Here is a 21,224-nt window from a genome sequence, read left to right as displayed (position 1 = left end):
TGTCATGGGAGGGGCAGCTTAAATTAGACAAGTTAGCATACCCAGCCCTCAGTTCTGCCCTACAATTGTTTTACTTTAATTTGTCGTTAGTCCCACTTTTCGTGGTAAACTATTAGAAATAAATGAGGAATTGGGAGGGTGGACAGTTCCCCTTTTTAATGACTTACACTCAGCTGGGGAAACTAAATACAAATGCTGATGATCTACAGCCAGGTCCTTACCCTACTGCTCCCTCACTGTTTTCATGTTGGTTTAACTTTTCCTCCCCATTACCTAGTGGGACCCAGAGGGACTGCTCTGGGCGTTAAAGTAGCAGCTATGTCAATAAGGGAAGCATCTTAAGTTCAGGGCCATTTAAGGCCACAGCGGTCCCCTAAAGGCGCTGCTGTCGTATTATGTCAAATACTCCTGCGTGCCAGGCACAGTGCTAACACATCTCTGCACACAAATCCCATTTTGTAGATGAGGAAACTGAGGGTCAAGGAGGATACGTTACTTGTTCCAGATCATACAACCAGTCCGTTGCAGAGCCAGATTTTCTGCCCCCAGGACGTGTTTCTACATCATTCCCAGTAAACATTCTCACCTGAGGAGGCAATAGGGCATTCCGTAAATTTTCAAAAGACTCTTAAACCAGTAAATGTACACTTTGTTCATACAAAAATACAAGTACAGGTTGTGTCCATCTCGTTGACTTCCTCTGTAACTTTTGACAAGTAACATCGCTTCTCTGAGCCTCAAGTTTCTCATCTGTAAAACAGAAATACAACAGCTTCTTATCACAGGATTGTTACTAGGACTGAATGAGATAGTGGGTATAAAACACATAACACCAGGCCTGGCATATTGTAAGCAAACCAGTAAGTGATACTTAGTAGCTCTGACAATATTTATTTATCACCTACTATTTGCCAGGCCTTACGCTATGTATTATAAAATAGTATCTATATAATATAGAAGCCTACGCGACCATTCGGCCATTTGACCGTTTGACCATTAGCTACAATGCGCACTGACCACCAGGGGGCAGACGCTCAAGGCACAGGCATGGAAACATGGAACAGACTGATGAATCTCAGATGGAGGGGGGGAGGGGGGGAGAGTGGGACGAGATTAACAAAAGATCTTATATGCATACTAGAGGCCCCGTACACGGATTTGTGCACCAGTGGGGTCCCTCAGCCTGGCCTGCAGGGATCAGGTCAAAACTGGCAGTCCGACATACCTCAAGGGATCCTAGATTGCAAGAGGGTGCAGGCCAGGCCGAGGGACCCCACCAGTGCATGAATTTGTGCACCGGGCCTCTAGTATATAATAAGACTCTGACATGATATGTGGAAAATATATACATGAAGAGATGCAAACAGGAGTGTGCAAAAGTAGGTTAATAATAATAAGTGATAAAATAATTAATTAATAATGCAAAAATAAAGTTTGGCATACTCACAACTGTAAACCTACTTTTGCCACCCCTGCGTATGAATGATTGGGAGTATACAGAAAAGAAGTTTAGAATGGCATAATATTAACAGTTATTATGAGAGGTTTTCTGTTCCTTCTGTGTCTTTATTTCTCAAATCTTTGTATAAAAAGGATGGATGGATTACTTTTATAATCAAAACAAGAGAGTCTTGGGGAGTCCGTTTGAAGTGCAATTCATTTTGAAATGGGTAGAACCCTTTTTTTAAAAAGAAGCCATAAAAGTTTAAAACCATTTTAAAAGGTACAGGAGCTTAAGAGCCCCAGCGGGGGCGAGAAGTAGGCACTTCCTAGCAAAGCTGAGCAAACCCAGCTGACTTCGCCGGCAGCTGCCCTGACACCTGGTAATAGAACAAGGACCTTAGGATTGGAAAGGGACAGCTTTTCGGCTGTCACCTGAGGGAGGCGATTGGCCACTGCTCAAACCCTTTTCTGTTGTTCCGAGGCCAAGCCCAGCTGGGACTCAGCCCTCCTGAATCCCAGTCATCCCTTCACCTTGACATGTGCGACCTTCCTGCGTAGAGACCTCACACGGACAAGGGTGCAGCAGCAGCCAGGGGCTGCCCGCAGCTCTCCCCACCTGGAAGGCAGATTCAGCCTCTGAGCAGGGGACCCACCTGTGCCCGCTGGAGAGCAGCTCCATAGACAGAAGCAGTGGGGTCTGGGGGGCGGGGGAGCCCCGTGAAGAGGAAGTGGGGAGCGGCACAGGGGGAGGGCAGAGCGCCTTCTGCTTCCCAAGGACGTTCTCAACCAACCCTCACCACAGACTTGGGGCCCATCAGAAGTTCCATCTTCAGATGAAGGGGTTTCAGGGAAGGTAGAGCCTTGCTCAAGTCCAACAGCTAGTGTGAGGAGAAAGACTACCGAGTGTTGCCAGAGGGTGAGGAAAACTGGAGAGCTGAGCTAAAACGGGACCAGATTTCAGCTCTGGGGATGGGCCATGCTGGAATGCAGGCCCAACTGTGGCGGGATCTTTTGAACTGTTTTGTGAAATAGCTCCATTTCTGACTGTTGGATTTATTTTAAAGATAAAATAAAATCAAGGCATCTGCAGGTCAGTCAGAACACCCCTTCAGGCTGAGTGCGGCCAACTGACCTGCGCCTTCGGCCTCAGGAGCTGCCTGGATTGGAGACAGGCTGCCTGGCTTGCCTAGCAGTGGCACTTGTGTGTGCTGCTTGACAATGGTCCTGGAGTTTCAGGTCCCCTGGAGAAGAGGTAACACTTCCCATTGGGCTTGGGAACTTTTGTGGGTGATTAAGTCATGAGGGTGGAGCCTTCATGAATGGGATTAGTGCCCTTATAAAAGAGGTTCCATAGGAGCCCCTTGCCCCTTCCACCATGTGAGGACACAGAGAGAAGAGAAAAGGCACCAGCTATGAATCAGGAAGAGGACCCTCACCAGAAGGTGACCATGCTGGGACCTTGATCTTGAACTTGCCATCCTCCAGAAGTGTGAGAAACAAAGTTCTGTTGTTGATAAGCTATGCAGTTGGTGGTATTTTGTTACAGCAGCCCCAATGGACTAAGACACAAGGTACTATCAACCACTGAATGAAGATTTAGGAAGAGATGCATGGTAGCCTACAAAATATATTGTATTTCCAACATCTGGATATAAGAGGGATAAATAACCTCAAGAGCATAGAGATAGTAGAAAAATATGGTAAAGTAATTAGGAAATGATAAGTTTTGAGTATTCAATACCATAGTTAAGTTTTTAATAATGGCTATGTTTAACAAGCAGCTTGCAAAACTCCCCAACATTTAACAGTCAGTCCTTGTGAAGCACATTGGTGAGGCACCAACCTCAACTATTTAGCGGGCGAGGCCAGCTGAGACCAAAGGCGTGAGACTTAGTGAAGCCAAGTGGGACCAGGTGTCCAGGCGAGGAACCAGCATGGAACACGGTGGAGAACACATTACCCCGGCAGCTGAGCAGGGAGAGTGTTGTTCGGAGAGCCTTTTCTTGTTTAAGAGAAGAAAACTTGGGCAAAAGCTGACCTTCTACGTCCAATGCATCTGATGGCCTTAGGTTTCAAAGGAAGGGGTGCAGTTACTGTGCGTGGTGGAGGGAGGAGGACTGAGAGCTCCCAGGGATGCAGTGGGGAGCAAGGCAGAGGGAAAGGAAGGGGTGAGCTGAGTACTGCACAAGGGACCCACCCTAGAACAGCTTTCTCCCTCAAACTTCAGGAAAAGCCACACTGCAAAGAGGCAAAACCCTTGAAGAGTTTAATTCCTTGCGAAAAATGCAGTAGAAGCTGAGATTTGTGTCGGAGTCAGTACATACATCAGCCCAGAAGTGTGAGAGCATGGGGTATCCTGAGAACTGAAAATGGCTCATCCCCCAGAGCCCAAGGTGTGAGGCGGGAAGTGGGAGGGAAAGGGGGGCCTGGAAGTCCAGTGGACAGAGATGGATCCTGCCTTGTGCAGCTCAAGGCACCTGGTGCTTCACTCCCCTGCACAGTTCTGGGCCTCTTTGCCTTTCTTCTGTGGTTACTCCAGGTGTGGGCCCAGCAGGTGACCCAGACCCAGCAGAGCCCCACATGACAGTCAGGCCTCTCCTGCTGGGTAGGCCTTGATCCCCTGTCCTTGATCCCAAATAGCCTTCCCAGAACCCAGAGGACATGGTGTGACAGGACTCCGGCAAAGCTCACTCTGAGGAGGCCACCAACTCCTGCCCCTTTACTAACAGTGACCTTTAACGGGCATCAGTGGCCCAGAGTGAGAACAGCAAGAATTCCCCCCCAGCTGCAGAGCGTCCTGCCCTTGGACTCCTGAAATTCACCCTGTGGTGACACAGCCAGCGCTGGGCAGTGACTAAGCCGGGTTTGAGGTGTCTTTCCATGATGGGGCGATGAAGCCGTGGAAAAAGCCCACACCCTCTGCAGGGGGGTTTTCTTCCCCCATCAGCAGCTGGCTCATCCTGAAGCCACAGAATTCTTGCCTTCCTCTTCCCCATTCTCTAAAGCCCCCAGCCATCCTGTTCCTGTGGGGAAGGAGGAGAGCTCCCTCGGAGCCCAGAATCCAGGTCCAAATCACTCTGATCCTCTGCCCCGAGCTCCTGCACGCCTGCCTTCCAAGAGCCAGAGCTGCCTCCCGGGACAGTCCAGCGGGCTGGGGGACAGAGGGACAAACCAACCACTGCAATGCAGTATGACATGCGCCCTAATAGAGATAAGCCCAGGGCCCTCAGGAGACTGGGGAACCTAATCCAGCCTGGGTGCGGTGGGAAAGGCTGCCCGGAGCTGGGGGCAGGTGATTCGAGAATTAGACACCGAGTCGAGTCAGCCTAGCTGGAAAGCAGGGACAGGACATTTCAGACGGATGCAGCAGCATGTGCAAAGACATGAGCAGGAAGGTACTCTCAGGTCAAATGAGTGGGTCAGTGTGGTCAACTATATTCTTGTTTACATTTCTACACCCTGGTCTCGGGCATGGCCATGGGACTTACTTGGCCAGTGAAAGTGGAGCAAAACTAACACCCATGTCATTTCCAAACAGAAATGTATGGTTCAAGAGCCCTAGTCCCCCTTCCCTACCTCTCCAATAGTGGAAACATAGCAAGAGAGTTTCCATCAGCCTGGATCCCAGATTGACCATAATGAATAGAGCCCCCTGCTGGTTGGCATGGCCATTTGCTACTGCAGCATAACCCAGCCTGCTCTGGTATCATTGGCCTGGCTAAAACAGAGAGCATATATTGGGGAGTGCCAGGAGGCAAGCCTGCATCTGTCTGCAGTCAGCTAGATCCCCGATTATTCTCCCTCCGGAACTCAGATAGCAGTACAGTTTGTAGTTAAGTGGGTTGGAATCCCAGCTCTGACATTTCCTAGTTCTGAGACCTTGGGGCATTTACCCCAACCCTTTGAGCTTAAGTTTATCCATCTATAAATTGAGACGAATGAAAACAATGTTACCTTTCTCACAGGGCTGTTGTGTTTCCTGAATAAGTAAGTGCTAGATTTTCCCTAACCCCAATTATGACCCTTACCCAGTCACCGGGGTACTTATTTAAAATGCAAATTCTTGCCCTAACCAGTTTGCCTCAGTGGATAGAGCGTCGGTCGGCCTGCGAACTGAAGCCCAGGTTCAATTCCAGTCAAGGGCATGTACCTTGGTTGCGGACACATCCCCAGTAGGGGGTGTGCAGGAGGCAGCTGGTCGATGTTTCTAACTCTCTATTCCTCTCCCTTCCTCTCTGTAAAAAAATCAATAAAATATATTTTTTAAAAAATAAAATAAAATGCAAATTCTTCCCATTTGCAACAACACGGATGGATCTTGAGGACATCATACTAAGCAAAATAAGTCAGATGGAAAAAGTCAAGAGCCATATGAACTCACTTACATGTGGGATATAAAACTGAAAGCAACGAATGAACAAACTAAAACTCATAGACACAGACAACAGTGAGGGAAAGGGGGAGAGGAGGGAGGTAGAAAAGGGTAAAAAGGATCAAATATATGGTGACAGAAGACTTGACTTTGGGTGGTGAACACACAATGCAGTATACAGATGACATTATAGAATTGTACACGTGAAACCCATATAATTTTATTACCCAGTGCCTCCCGAATAAACTTAATTTTTTAAAAATAAAAATAAAATTGCAATTTCTCTCCCCAACCCTAGACCCAGTGTCCCGATCTCAACTCACTTACATGTGGGATATAAAACTGAAAGCAACGAATGAACAAACTAAAACTCATAGACACAGACAACAGTGAGGGAAAGGGGGAGAGGAGGGAGGTAGAAAAGGGTAAAAAGGATCAAATATAGGGTGACAGAAGACTTGACTTTGGGTGGTGAACACACAATGCAGTATACAGATGACATATTATAGAACTGTACACTTGAAACCTATATAATTTTATTACCCAGTGCCACCCCCAATAAACTTAATTTTTAAAAAATAAAAATAAAATTCCAATTTCTCTCCCCAACCCTAGACCCAGTGAGTCCCGATCTCTGCTGGTGGGGCCCAGAAAACTGCCCTTCTCCAAAGCACTCTGGGTGGTGTTTTTGATGCCGGAGCTTCAGAACCACCGCCTTTCAGGTTTTGACAGTCAACACCTCTGCACTGAAGAAGAATCGTTGCGTGGAAGCCGGCTTGGTCTGAGGCTGCGAATCTTCGGCCTGCCGCTGACCAGGTGGCCACAGGGCCTTGGATGCGAGCCAGAGGTCTCAAATCTCTGTGTTACTTAGAGATCAGGTAACCTCACTTGGAGCCAGCTCGGTCTGTACAGCTCCAGCATTAATGGGCCTCTGCAGCCAGCCTAGATCTGCTGCTGAGCTCTTTATGAGGTGTTCTTTGCTGAGGAAGAGCCTTCAGCAATGTACCTCTCTCCACCCTGCCCACCCCCAGCCTGGCTCAGTGAGGCTTCCCTCTTGGAGATGCAGTACCAGTCCCTTTTCCTTCAAGACAAGGCTGGTCTTAGGAGAACATAGAGTCTGTAAGACAGAAGCCAGGGTGATGGCTGCACACTAGGTCTTGGGAAGTAGCCTTCTGAGTGTATAGAGCTACGGAGAAGAAAGAAGCTTTAGCTACCTTACTGCCCAACCCAGGCCCAATGTTCTCCTGGCCAGCAACGGCCTCCCAACACATGCCACTGCCATAAGGCTCTTCCTAAGTACAGCAATCCTTAATTCTTACTGGTCATTTCGTTTATAGAATTTGCACATGCACCACAATTCAAGCAAAGGCTGGCTCACCTTGGCTCATGTTTAATTAAGAGGTGCTGGCCCTAGCCAGTTTGACTCAATGGATAGAGAGCATCAGCCTGCAGACTGAAGGGTCCCAGGTTCAATTCCGGTCAAGGGCACATGCCTGGGTTGTAGGCTTAATCCCCAGTAGGAGACGTGCAGGAGGCAGATGATCAGTGATTCTCTCTCATCATTGATGTTTCTATATCTCCCTTTCTCTCTGAAATCAATAAAGATATTTAAAAAAAAAAAGAGAGAGAGGTGCTGATTTTCTTAGTTGACACATGTTCACATTGTCCACAGGCTCTCCACCCACAGAATGAAGAGAAAAATTCTATCACTTCTCACATGGTGATCTTCAGACATTAATTCAGAAAAGGATAAAAGACCTTTTGTGCACCGGGCCTCTAGTATATATATAAAAGAGAGGTGCTGGTTTTCTTAGTCAATATGTGTTCACATTATCCACAGGCTCTTCATCCACAGAATGAAGAGAATAATCCTATCACTTCTCACATGGTGATCTTCAGGCATCAATTCAGAAAAGGATAAAAGACAACAGGTGTTGAAGCCCATCTGCCTGGGTTCACATCCCAACTTCACCTTTAACTGTCTGGGGGTCTAGGACAAATAGATTGATCTATCTGTGCCTCCACTTCCTCATGCATAAATGAGGAGACTGTTACTACCTACTGCACAGGGTTGTTGCGAAAATGAAGGAGTAGTTACATGTGAGGCACTGAGAGGAGTGCCTGGCCCATAGTAAGCACCAAGTGCTGGCTGCTGGAATATCTGCTCTTCAATGTTGAAGAAGTTAGTCATCATGCAAATTTCCCTCATTTACACAACCCACTCACATACACATAATATACACATACACACAAGCACACAACTAAATACACCCAACATCCACGACACGTACACATACACATAATATACACATACACACAAGCACACAATACACCCAACATCCACAACACATGCAACATACAACACACACAGAACAAAATATACCAAGACACACAGCCAAGCATTGTTTCATGCTCTGTAGATGGTGGTTTCAGCCCATTTTAAAACCAAATCCCTGCTAACACACACCCATGATGCTCATTGCTCTTCCCCATTGTATGTCATTGTGACATCATGCAATGTCATAATAAAGCAATTTACCAACCGCTCATTCTAATTGCTCTCAGAGCAGAATATTCACCACCAATTTTGTTCCATAAGCTTCTTAGGCATAGGGTCTTCTCCACCACAGTGTGGTGTTCCAGTGCAGAGCTTTGGAGTCAGAAGGACACAGGTTCAAATCCTGACATCATGACTTAACGGGCTCTATGACTTGGGACAAGCTGCTAAAGTTCTCTAGCTGTAGCATCATTCTCGGTTTCTGAATGAGGAAACAAAGAACCAGAAAGAACAAACTGGTAAACATGAGCCTCACGTTGCTATCTATGAAAAAGATTCGCCTAGCATGGTTCTAAGGAATGAAAAGATAAGGTATGGACCACATTTAGATTAGTACTTGGCACATACTAATAGCATATGCCAATGTAACATATGTTGGGTAAGTGGTAGTGGTGGTGATGGAGTATTCCTTTAAGTGGGGAAAAAAGGTGCTTTGAATAAATTGTTGACAGTTAGTGGGACTCTCTGATGGTGACTTACGTTCCACTCACACATTTGGGCTCCAGATCCCATAAACTTCGACCCAAATTATGTTGAAACTGCACCATTTCCCTTCATGAAATCTGAGAGGTGATATTTTGACATTGTTTCATTTCATTTCATTTCCTTCTAATGGGTGGGCTTAACTCATTTCTCAATTTAGGCAGAGCAAAAGGGAGAAGTATTTTAAGTTGTGGTGATAGTCCATGTTGGGCTTACCTACTGGCCCCTGAGAGTGGGCCCAGAATTCTCTTACATTCTCCTAAGGTATTTGGGCTGGTCCAGTTCCTCTAAGTGCCAAATATAATCCTTTCCTTAGCTTCCTCCAAAGCTGCCCCTTTCTCCTTCCTCTCCTCCCCTTGGCATTCGGGTGCCTTAACAGTATTTTAAGTTGTGGTGATAGTCCATGTTGGGCTTACCTACTGGCCCCTGAGAGTGGGCCCAGAATTCTCTTACATTCTCCTAAGGTATTTGGGCTGGTCCAGTTCCTCTAAGTGCCAAATATAATCCTTTCCTTAGCTTCCTCCAAAGCTGCCCCTTTCTCCTTCCTCTCCCCCCCTTGGCATTCGGGTGCCTTAACTTTTGAAAGAACATTCCTAGGGAGCATTCACTTCTGTTCTTCTATCTGACTGAAGGAAAATATAGCCCACGTTATGGGTGACACAGTTGAGGCTCAGAATGGTGAACCAAACCCCGATGTCAGCCTTCAAGCAAATGCCACTGTCTCCTGGTACAAGAAGCGAGTCTTTAACTGACAGACGCTTTTATAAAAAAAAAACTAGAGGCCTGATGCACGAAATCCATGCATGACGTGGGCGAGGGGTACCCTCAGCTTGGTCTGCACCCTCTCGCAATCCAGGAGCCTGCTTGCTCCTTACTGCTTGGCTCGCCACTCCTTAGCGCTGCTGTGGTGGTGGGAGAGGCTCCCACCACTGCCACTGCACTCGCCAGCCATGAGCCCAGCTTCTGGCTGAGTGGCACTCCCGCTGTGGCTGTGGGAGCACACTGACCACTAGGGGGCAGCTCCTGCATTGAGCATCTGCCCCCTGGTGGTCAATGCGCATCATGGCGACTGGTTGTTCTGGTCGTTCCACCATAATGGTTGCTGGGCTTTTATTATATAGATTGTGTTAAAATATACATAACAGAATTTGCCATTTCAATCATTTTTAAGTGTACAGTTCAGTGGCATTCAGTGCATTCCTGACATTGTGCAACCATCACCACCATCCATCTCCAGAACTCTTTTCATCTTCCCCGACTGAAACTCAGTACCCATTAGACACCAACCCCCACCCCCCGCCCCAGCCCCTGGCAAGCACCCCTCCACTTTCTGCCTTGATAATTGTGACTACTCCAGGAACCTCATATAAGAGGAATCATACAGTGTGTGTCCTTTCATGTGACAGACACTTTTACAGCAAAATTTCTGGAGGAAGTTTCCAAGATCTGTTCTTCCACTGCATTTGTTTAGGCAGATGTTGCACATTAGCCAGAAAGGATGTCTATTCTAACCCTAAAGTAGCCCGCCCCCATGGACATGAACACCGTCGGGACCCTGCCCTGCAAAGCAGGTACTTTCTAATGCTTTGTTTTACACTGAATGCTGGCCGTTCCTCTTCTCCTCCAGGTAATTGCTTGAATTGTGGTCACCAGCAAGAAATGAAGCAAGAAATGAAGCAAGAAAAGCTCCTGGAGAAGGACATACGATATTCCCACCTCTCAAGTTCCCAAAGGTCCCTGTCTCCTCTACTGGCCTCTGTGTGTGTGTTGTGTTTTTGTTTTAAAGATCTCTGTGATCCACTTCAATTCATGTTTTGCCCAGAAAGCTAACACAGCTGCAAAGCCTTTCTGCCCGGAACGCCTTCCAGCCTTTCCAGAGTCCTCTTTGCCGGTTCAATGGCCCCCTCCCTCCCTCTCAGACCTCTGAGCCACTGCCCCCCAGGCCGCCTGCCCAGCTCCAAGGAGAAGGCACTGCTGTCTGTGGAAGTGGCCATGCCTTCTCTGTGCAGTTTCTATTACTTGGAGAAGCTCAGGCCCCAGGGCACCCCAGCCCCCTCTCTGGGCTTCCCCCTCAGAGAACTGGCTCTGCTGCCTGCTGGTAAACTGGACTGGTTGTCACCATGACAACAGCCTGGCCCAGGGCCTGGATGACGCCAGGACTGACTCCCTCCCCTGCCTCACCCAAGTCTGTTTGTTTGGGTTCCAGCTGCTTTTGTTGCTTGTCAGTTTGAGGCAGCTTTGTTGCTGATTGGCTGCAGGGGCTGGGCTTGGAGTCCCTGGATACCAGGAAGTCAGCTCCCTGCCCGGACAGGAATTTCCTGGCACTCTGGGGCATTTCCCCGCCACTGTACCTAGAGCTAGAAGAGCCCTTCAGGCAAAGCAGAGCCCTCAAGAAACAGGGGCGTCAGATAATCAGCGAATGCTCTGACCCCACAGGCAATTTCAATCAAGGGCACGATCACAAACCCGAGTTGGATTCGATTGGTGATGCCACACTCAGGGCAAGAGGCCAGCCTGTTGTTTGATAAAACAAAAGAAACAATAGATGTTGACAGAACAGTCCAGCTGTGCAGAAATATCCAAAATAAATAAGCCCAGGAAGAAGAAGGAAACTGTGTGGGTTTTGAGGAAGTTTAAGCGAATGTGGCGATAGGCATCCAAATGAATTTTCAGCTCAACACTTGGGGAGGTTTTGCCCCTATTGTTTGGGTAACTGTTGAAGCAGGAATCTGGAACATTGTGACTAATTGGAAAAGAGACCTTTTAGCCTTTTGCCATTTCATCAGGCTTTTATCTCCCTAATAACTTGCTTGGCTGCCAGGGCTCCTGGGTTTACCCCAGATCCTCTGATTTGTGATGTAAAAGGAGCTTCTCTTCATTGTCCTTCGGGGCTGTGTCAGGACATCCTCGGCTCCTCATCTGTCAAGTGTGGGGGAGGGAGCGGGCAAACACAGCCAACCCGCCAACGTAGCTCAGGCCTGACTTACTGAGCTGCTCTCATCATTGTTCACTCCCACCTGTGCCTTTTCTCTGGGGATCCTGACACTCTTTTTAAATATATATGTAGCCCTAACTGGTTTGGCTCAGTGGATAGAGCATCGGCCTGCGGACTCAAGGGTCCCAGGTTCGATTCTGGTCAAGGGCATGTACCTTGGCTGCAGGCACATCCCCAGTAGGGGGCGTGCAGGAGGCAGCTGATCGATGTTTCTCTCTCATCGATGTTTCTAACTCTCTATCCCTCTCCCTTCCTCTCTGTAAAAAATCAATAAAAAAATATTAAAATAAATAAATAAATATATATGTATATATATATATTATTGATTTCAGAGAGGAAGGGAGAGGGAGAGAGAGATAGAAACATCAAGGATGAGAGAGAATCATTGATTGGCTGTCTCCTGCACGCCCCCTACTGGAGATTGATCCCACAACGGGGCATGTGCCCTTGACTGGAATTGACCCTGGACCCTTCAGGCCGCAGACTGACGCTCTATCCACTGAGCCAACCCGGCACAGGCGATCCTGCCACTCTTTATAAGAATTACATCATTGACTCATTTAACAAATATTTACTAAGGCTCAATGGGCCAGGCACTGCGCTAGCCACTACGGATAAAATGATAGATGAAACAGACACCCTTCTGGCCCTTTGGCAGCTTGAGGAATAGTGAGGGAGACATAATTCGTCAAATAACCACACAGAATGGAAAAGTGTATCTGTGCCACCTGAGTGAAGCCCTTGGGACCAGCCCACCTGCAGCGGGACACCAAGGAGGACACCAGTCTTGGCCATATTGGGCAGAATTCCCCAGCCAATTCCTGTCTTGATTCCTGACCCACAAAATCATGAGATATGATAAGTTGGTTGCTGTCTTACACACACACCCCCAAAAAATAAAGTTAGTTACAACTGTATTAAGTATCTAAAACATTAAGAGAACATGAAATAGAAGGAATGAGCTATATTTCTAGTTAGCAAGCCAGAGTTAAGGTAGATTTAGATATAAGAATTTAGGGTTAAATGTCTTGGCCTCCTAAATCCTAAAGCTTAAAGGAGAGTTCAGGGGTGCAAATTCTCAACCCACAGCGCTGCAGAGACCCCCATGGTTCCTCCTACAAAACCTTGTGTCACTGACAAGCACCCTCTTTTGGGTTGGGGTGCTTTCTCCAGCCATGCTGCAGCTTGTAAAGGGATTTGTAGAATATGATGTCCATTCCTTCATCAAATGTGTAGTGAGCACACAGGCCCTGGGGATACAGCCTGCCTTCTGACACAGGCTCCCTACCCTAAGGGGCTGACAGTCACTTGAGCTTCCTGACATCTCTGAGAGTGTAGGGCCAGCTTTATAACTCCCGTTGGATAGATAAGGAACTGAGACGCGGATAAAACGTTGCTGTTATTGATAATTCAGGCCTGGGTCTTAGGACTCAAGGAAACAAAGAACCTCTCATTAAACATTAAATTGGGCCCAAATTTCTCACCCTCCATAGCCATACCCTGCCTTGTCGCCCTCTCTTCCCTAACCTTGAGTTCCCTCCAGCTTGGAATATCACTCCGTGGTCCCCTAAACCACAGAACCCCCCTCACACTCTTGTGGCCCCAAATGCCCTCCCTGCCACGTCATCTATGCAGTCAGTGTCCTTTCAAAGCCCGCCTCTGGTCTCCCTCTTCCCTGAGACCCTCCCGCTCTCCCTGACATCTTGCCCTCTGGCAGCCCAGGTCCCCTCACATGCATTTGGGGACGTATATCCAGGCAGGCACCTCATTGTATACCCTGTCACATCAGGGACATGGCCTTCCGAGGAGATCAGACTGAACCCTTTGGGTTCAAATCTCGGATCTGCCACCTACTAGTCCTGTGATGGGAGGAAAGTGGTGTCCCCTCAACTCTGATTTTCTCATGGGGATAACATGGTAGTGATTCCTACCGAACGAGGCTGTTCTGAAACTTAAAAGATGTGTTTAAAGCACTTGGCACAGAGTAAGCACTCAGCACCTTATATGTCTAAGTCGTTCAACATGTTCAACTTGGTCTCTTGCTTAAAAAGCAATACAGGCCCAGCCGGCATGGCTCGGTGGTTGAGCCTCAACCTATGAACCGGGAAGCCATGGTTCAATCCCCGGTCAGGGCACATGTCTGGTTGCAGACTCCATCCCCAGTGAGGGGTGTGCAGGAGGCAGCCGATCAATGATTCTCTCTCATCATTGATGTTTCTATCTTTCTCTCTCTCTGAAATCAATAAAAACGTAAAAAAAAAAAAGAGTGGATTATTTCAGGCAGTCATCTTCCCTTAGGGGAAAGCAGGGGGTCTTATCAAGCAGATTGCCTGACCTCCCTTGATTTAGGGAGATTGAATGTTAAAGTGGATTTGCCATTTAAGATCTATTCGCCCACACTGGGAGGGTCCAGAAGACATCTTTCTTTCTTTTTTCTTTTTGTTAATCCTCACCTGAGGATAACAGACCTCGAGGCATCTAGGACAGCCTTAGACGTGTGCAGGGAGATATAACCCGGCCACCAGGTGGAAAACAGGGCTGATATAGGAGGCAAGGGGCCTAAAGCCCACAGTATTTTTAGGAACCAATGGACATGTTTTAATTTCTTTTTTAAATTACAAGAAAATATAGGGTGTCCCAAAATTCACGCAAGATTTGCAATTGAATTGAATTGCAAATCTTGTGTGAATTTTGGGACACCCTATATATTTTATGTCAAAAAAAATGATGTAGATTTTAATATACTTGCCTTTATGCCAATGCAATAATAAAATATAATTTTTATAGAGGAAGGGGCACACAAAGGCCAAAGTGCTTACAGCCCATGAAAGTTATAATAATGAAGAAAGCCCTCTGCTATTTAAAAAATAAAAAGGGGGGGGGAATAAAATAAAATATAAAAAGAGGGACGGAGGGCAAACAGCCGCAAAAAGAACAAGGAAATGACTGACTAGGTGTGTGTAAAGGCTCCTCCCAACCCTAACATCCTCCAGTTTCGCAAGTTCCTCTTGTCTCAACACGGCCGGGATCCCTCACAGAGTCAAAGGTACATTTCCTAACGCTATCATAATCTTTTAGCAGATCTTGTTCCCCAAGAATTGTGTGTTTTAATCTAACATTCATGCATGCTGTCTTTTATCTACTTGGTCAGTTGTCATGCCCTTCAGTGGCCGACAGAGGGCACAGCGACTCAGCCTTAAGCTTGGGGATCACAGTGTCCTGTAGGTGAGAAAGAGGCTGTAGTTTGAGCATCTTGGCTCTCAGAATGGTCCAACAGCATGGGAATCACCAAGTGCTTGTTAGAGATGCAGAATCCTGGCCCATACTCTAGACCTCCAGAATCAGAATTTGCATGTTAAGAATATCCCCAAGTAATTTACATATATATATATATTAGGTTTGAGAAACACTGATTTAAAGCTTTTAGTTTTGGAAAGGGAAGCCTGCTTCCTCAGGAGAAAAGGGGGATGAGAGAGGAACTGGCTAAGGCATCCCTCACAGTCCCCAAATCTCCTGTTCCTTCAACCAATCAGCCAGCACCAATCCAGACGGAGGTAAGCCAGGGGAGAGGTGCAAATGCATTTTACAGGTCACAAACGAAGTGGCTTATTCTTCTGCCATTTCAATAAATGTTTATTGAGTGTCTACTACGTGCTGGCCATCAAGGACACAATAGTGAGCAAATTAGAATGTGCTGGTCCTGCTGCCCTGGAGCTTTCGGCCCAGGAGGGACACCAAAGGGTGCATAATCACAAACATATACAACTACCAACCCTGGCACTGATATCCGGGTACAGAGGGCCTGAGAGAGGAACGGGAGGCAGCGGGCTGGGTTATACCGAACGGTCAGGGAAGGCCTCTGTAAAGAATCGAGCTTTAAGCTTGAGATCTGAAGGCCGACTAGGAGTGAGCCAGAAAAAGAGTAGAAGTTCCTGGCAAGGCAAACAGTATGTACAAAGGTCAGGCAACGGGGAGAAACATGGCGCCCTCAAGGAACTGAAAGAAGACTGGCATCGAGTGATGCAACGTGAGGCTGAGAGGAAGGCGGAACGCAGCCTGGAGAGGGCCAGGGACAGAGGACACAGCTCCACCTCAGATCTCACACAGCAACTGGCACATGCTCTGTTTCCTGGGGTCTCTGCTCCAAACGGCCCCCATGAACATCTCGCCCCTGTCCGCTGAGTTCCCGTTCTCCCCCACAGCCCACTCTCTCCTTTGCTAACCTTGCCTCGCCCTACCCACCATCAACCCCTTCTTTGTTACTTGTCCACTTCTTCCTGCCCCTCTCCAGCGACAGTCTTTCCCATTCACCATTTAAACCTGCCCCAGGCATCCCTCCAACTTTCCCAGGCAACCAGACCTCAATTTCAAGACATCTTCCCTGGAAAAAGACAATCCGTAAATCAGAAACAAGCGCCGTTTACTAAGGGCTTATCACGTGCTGTGTCAGACACCACTTGACACATGTTTCATCCAATCCTCACAACAGTCTTATTGGATTACTACTATCACTCCAGTTCTACAGTTGAGGAGATTGTGTAGAGAGAGCAGTTTCTGCAAGATTACACAGCTAGAAACTGGTTGAGCCAAGGCTACCTTCCCATTGGTACCAGGGACTGCACACTGTTACTACTCTGCTGGGAACATTTTTAAAGTATTTTTTTCTTATTAAAAAAGCAATATGCATTTGCCCCCCAAAAAAATCAGAAAGTAAAACAAAGAGAAAATAAAAACACATTCCCTCCTCCACAGAGACAACCAATATCAGCACCTTCATGACTCTTTTTAAGCCATGATTCTACCCTTGAGTTCGGTTCTAAGTGCTGAAAACACGTGTTTGGAATGAGGGTCCTAGATTCCTCTGTGACCCCCAAACAGGTCCTCAGGTAGGTGAGTCCAGGTGTTGGAATCCCTGGTCAACAACTTAGTGCAGAGCCTGACCTGTGGGGAGCAAACCACTCCTCGTGGGTCACAGGGGACGAGAGCTGTCAAGTGGAAGGACCATAAAAGTGACTCCCAACATGCTTGGGATTGCAACACCCTGTTCTTGGGTTTTGCAACCCTCCTTCCCCTTCAGAAAGAACTCAAAGGACTCCATAGAGCATTTGCATATTCCATTCAGTACTTTTCCACATGTGCCGCTGAAGGGAATTAATTTGGCTTTCAGACTGTCATACCCTCCTTCCCCTCCCCCACTGGATAAGCGCTGGCAATCAAGCTGGGGTGCCCTCCATCAGGGCTGGGAATGGCAGCTCTGAGAAGCTATTGCAGGCAGGTCTGCTATGGAGGAGGCCACACAAGGCCTGGGAGTCCAACTCCCGGGGAAGGATGTCTCAGGGCCATGTACACACACACACACACACACACACACAACAACAACAACAACAACAACAGGCTTCTAAGGCCCACACCCTCTCCTGATAGTCCCCCATCCTGGGAAGGAGAGCAGGAAGGGCCTAAAGCTGCTGGCACCAGCCCCCCTGGGTCCACACCCTCAGTGCAGCCCTTGGGCAGAAAATGTTCCTAGAACTAATGTGCAAGTCAAACCATCTCTGGTTTCTTCAGATGCCATGATATCTCGTCAAATCCCAGACTCAGGGCCTGCCCTCCTACTCCAAAGCTCTGTGACTAGAGCTGGTCTCATTGCTATTCAATATGTTCAATCTTTCTTGAAACATCAAAGATTTTAAAGATCCTATTCTCCTTTATATGTGGCTCTTCTCATTGATAATAACTATAGCTTCTGTTTATTTTTAAATATATTTTTATTGATTTCAGAGAGAAAGGGAGAGGGAGAAAGAGATAGAAACATCAATGATGAGAATCATTGATCGGCTGCCTCCTGCACGCCCCACACTGGGGATCGAGCCTGCAACCTGAGCGTGTGAATCAAACCGTGACCTCTTGTTTCATATGTCGACACTCAACCACCGAGCCATGCCGATCTGGCTATAGCTTCTGTTTATTAAGCTCCTTCTATACCAGGCATTTACAAGCAATGTAATGCACACGACAGTCTTTTTAGGGAGACACAATTATCCCCATTTCTCAGATAAGAAAATGGAGGTTCCAAGAAGCAGAGTGATCTGCCCAAGGTCACATAACTGCTAACAGAGACAAGAGCCAACCCAGACCTGACTGACCCCAAAGCTCGTGCACTGCCCTGGGAGGTCGGTGCAGAAGAGAACGGAGAGATCATATAATGTCCCCCTATTCCATTTACATGACAGCTAAGCTGAAAAATTCATTTACAAACTGTTATATAGCACTTACTATGTGCCAGGCACTATTCTGGCACTTTGCAAATTATCAACTCCATTTTTCCTCATCATCTCACTATGAGATGGGTACTTGTGCTTACAGATGACAAGACTGAGGCACAGAGAGGAAACCTGCCCAAGGCCGCACAGCGAGTGGTGGCATCTGGATCTAAAACTGGCTCCAGAGCCTGTGCTGCCTCTCTCATCCCTGGAGCAGACGCTCCCTTTCCTAGTTTTTCATCCTGTGACTCTCCCATGTCGCCACCTTCCTCCTCATTCCTCTGAGAGTCCACTTCAAACTTCCTCACCCCTCCCTGGGTGGTGGTGGTGGTGTTCCCTTGTGAAACTGCTTTGTGAAACTCCTGATTGTGCAAGGCTGCATTTGATTAGATCACTATCTAGATTCCCCCAAAGAACTTAGAGTTCTGGAAGGTTAACTGAAGCCAGGGCCTAGAGCTGCTTCTGTAGAAATTAACCCATTAATTAAGCACTTAATCAGCTTATTGAGAGCAGTTTTTGTCCCCGGCCCTGTGCCGGGCACTGTGAACACAAAAGATGCACAAGACATGGCCCCAGGCTTCAAGGAAACAACAGTAAAAACAGCATGTAAGAGGGAGCTGTGTGCTGGGTCTGTGTACAACTGTATTTCAAAAGACACATAGGAGAGGAGAGTCAGGAAAGTTATGAAGGAGGTGGAATTTGAAATAGAATTTGAAGAGAGTGCGGGGAGGCAGGGTTTGGCTAGCAGGCAGGAAAAAAGCAGTCCAGACAAGGAGGGGGAAAAACAGAAGTGTTTTCTGCATCCAAATCGACCAGATCATAAGAAATGAGAGAGAGAGAGAGAGAGAGAGAGAGAGAGAAATTATCTTCTGCCAAGTTTTGCTGTTTCCAACAGAGTAAACAAAGAAAATCTTTTTTCCCAACCTGCGCCAAGATGCGGCTTCTGAAATTCGAGGCGCTCTGCCTCACATGTCCACCAGGGGGCAGAGCTGCTGCTTCTGCTGTTTTAGCTCCAAGTTGGAATCAGAGAGGAAGGTGGCGGATCCCAGACCCCTCCTCAAATCAGCCAGTTGGGATGGCCCGAGGCAGCCGCAGACAGTCCTCTCAGTCTGAGCTGTCTTCATATTCAGCCTTAAAGTTAGGCAAGAAATAGAATATAGACTGTAAGAGGAAGTTGAGTGAGACTGAAAAGGAAGACAGAGACAATAGAGGCATTCCCCCAAAGGTTCTAACCATTATGTACCATTAAACAAAAACCTTCCAAAGATGAGAAAAGGGATTTCCATGGGTTTGGACTACGCGATCCGTCTGCTGTTGTCTTGGCTGAGAAAAGCTTAGTGCAAGACTTGGGTAACTGTGAAAAACGACCAGCTGCTGCTAAGACTGATGTCAGGACAGCTGAGTCTCTGGATAAAGGTGGCCATTCCGCCACTGTAAGGAGGAATGCTTGTAGCTTTGGGGGTATACACCTCCTGGCCATCACCCCTGGTGTTATGCTGTGGGCTGTGTAGGGCAGCAAAGGTGCCTAAAGGAGCCCTGAAGTCAGTACTAATTTTTACTATACGCCCCACCAGCTCAGCCAGGCAGGAGGGTCCTGAAGCCACAGAAACCGGAGGTTAAGGAGCACCTAGGTGAGGTGGAAGGGGCACTAGTTTGAAGTCAGAGATCCTGGCTTTTCTTGCGCTCTCCCTCCAGAAAGCACGCCCATGCCTTTGCCTTCCCCCCTCTGCCCCCGCCCCCGCCCCCCTCGGGCAAGTATCTCCTAAATTCTAAGGGCACCGTGAAGATTTGCAACCAGGGGAGCAATGGACAGTGGGAGCTGTCCTGGGCTAAGCCCCTAATCTGTCTCCCAGCTCCCTTTTCTCTGACTCTCCAGTGAGCTGACAGCAGTCCCACCAAAGCTAATTTCTTTCCTATACCATTTCTAGAGCCAAAGCAGCCCCATCCAGGCTCTCTCCTGTTGCTTCTATCCTAAGCCCTACCTAGTTTCACTGTCCCCGGCTTTAGTAAGTAAATGAACAAATACTCCTGGCTTTTACCTGTCTTTTCAGCTGTGCTGTGCGTGTTTGGATGGGTGAACCAACTTCTCTGATCCTTAGTCTCCCCATGTGTGAAACAGAAAGGCTGAACTAGAGAATAACCTCTGAACTTCTGAAAAACACACATTCCTTTGGCCAGAAGAACTGAGGGTGTGAGGGAAGGGGGCACACGACTGAGCAGCTTGAAGGGTTAACCGCTCCCCCCCCCCTCAAGCGGGCTCCCCAGAGGGAGGGTGGGGAGGCGGCTCCCGCAGTGGCCACTGCGACACTTCCCGCCCCACCCCCGCCCCCTCAGGCCCGCGGCACACGCCCACGGCTCCCTCAGACACTTCTGGAATCTCACCGGATTCCTCCCAGGAATGCTTATTGCCCTTTATCCCTGCAAATCGCTTTACATCAGCAACCTTGCAGCACGATTATTAATCATCGCCATAGTCCTCCTTCCGCCTGTCAAAGGAATTGCGGGGGTCCGGATTTATGGAGGTGAAATCCGAAGGTAATTTGCCTGTGGTTAATTCAATGATCAGTTAACTAAAATTAATTAAGCGCCTAATATGGGCAAGCCGCAAAGAGACACACAAATCCAGTTACTATGGGGGTCACAATTGTAGGGGTCCTCAGCGAACTGCACTGACATTCCATTATGTCCGGGGGGGCGGGGGGTGGTTAGAAGGTGACAGACGATCTCCCCGGACAAGTCTGACCGCCCTGCCCCCCAACCCCCCATCCATTTCCCACGCCGGGGAAAGGGCAACGACCTTCCCAAGGTCACTCATCCCCCCAGGGGGCAAGTGACCCCCAAACCTCGCTCTGCAAAGCTTTCCACTGCGCCGTGGGCGAGAATCTGAAGTTCAAGCCGACAAAACAGAAAACGGAGTTGGGCCGGGGGTGGCTGTTCCCAGGATTGCTGGGCACCGAGGGTGAAAACCGTGACCCCGGCTCACCCACCGGGATCATTCGAGACAGTCCCAACCCCTGACTGCGGCCTCCCAGATCAAGGGCCGGTAGAGACCTCAGCGTCATCCCCCCGCCGCCCGCGTCCGCTCCCGGTCCCTCGGCGATCCCGGGGTCCCCG

At 48.1% G+C, this 21,224-nt stretch overlaps 1 long non-coding RNA gene across 2 annotated transcripts; it reads right to left on the bottom strand.

Annotated features, from left to right (window-relative positions):
* Window positions 1-8,227: 8,227 nt before the first annotated feature.
* LOC102246830 lies at window positions 8,228-21,218 on the bottom strand. Of its 2 annotated transcripts, XR_001360052.1 has the most exons (5): window positions 20,954-21,218; window positions 20,554-20,654; window positions 19,368-20,293; window positions 19,035-19,241; window positions 8,228-8,574 (listed from the first exon to the last, which is right to left on the bottom strand). It is a non-coding gene; the product is annotated as an uncharacterized LOC102246830 (long non-coding RNA). The 2 variants fall into 2 exon arrangements; XR_001360053.1 differs by lacking the exon at window positions 8,228-8,574 and adding an exon at window positions 17,728-18,907 and having other exon boundaries at window positions 20,554-21,218.
* Window positions 21,219-21,224: the final 6 nt, after the last annotated feature.

Source organism: Myotis brandtii, unplaced genomic scaffold (genome assembly GCF_000412655.1).
Source record: "Myotis brandtii unplaced genomic scaffold, ASM41265v1 scaffold793, whole genome shotgun sequence".
Taxonomy (NCBI): domain Eukaryota; kingdom Metazoa; phylum Chordata; class Mammalia; order Chiroptera; family Vespertilionidae; genus Myotis; species Myotis brandtii.
This window is presented reverse-complemented; position numbering and strand designations above follow the sequence as displayed.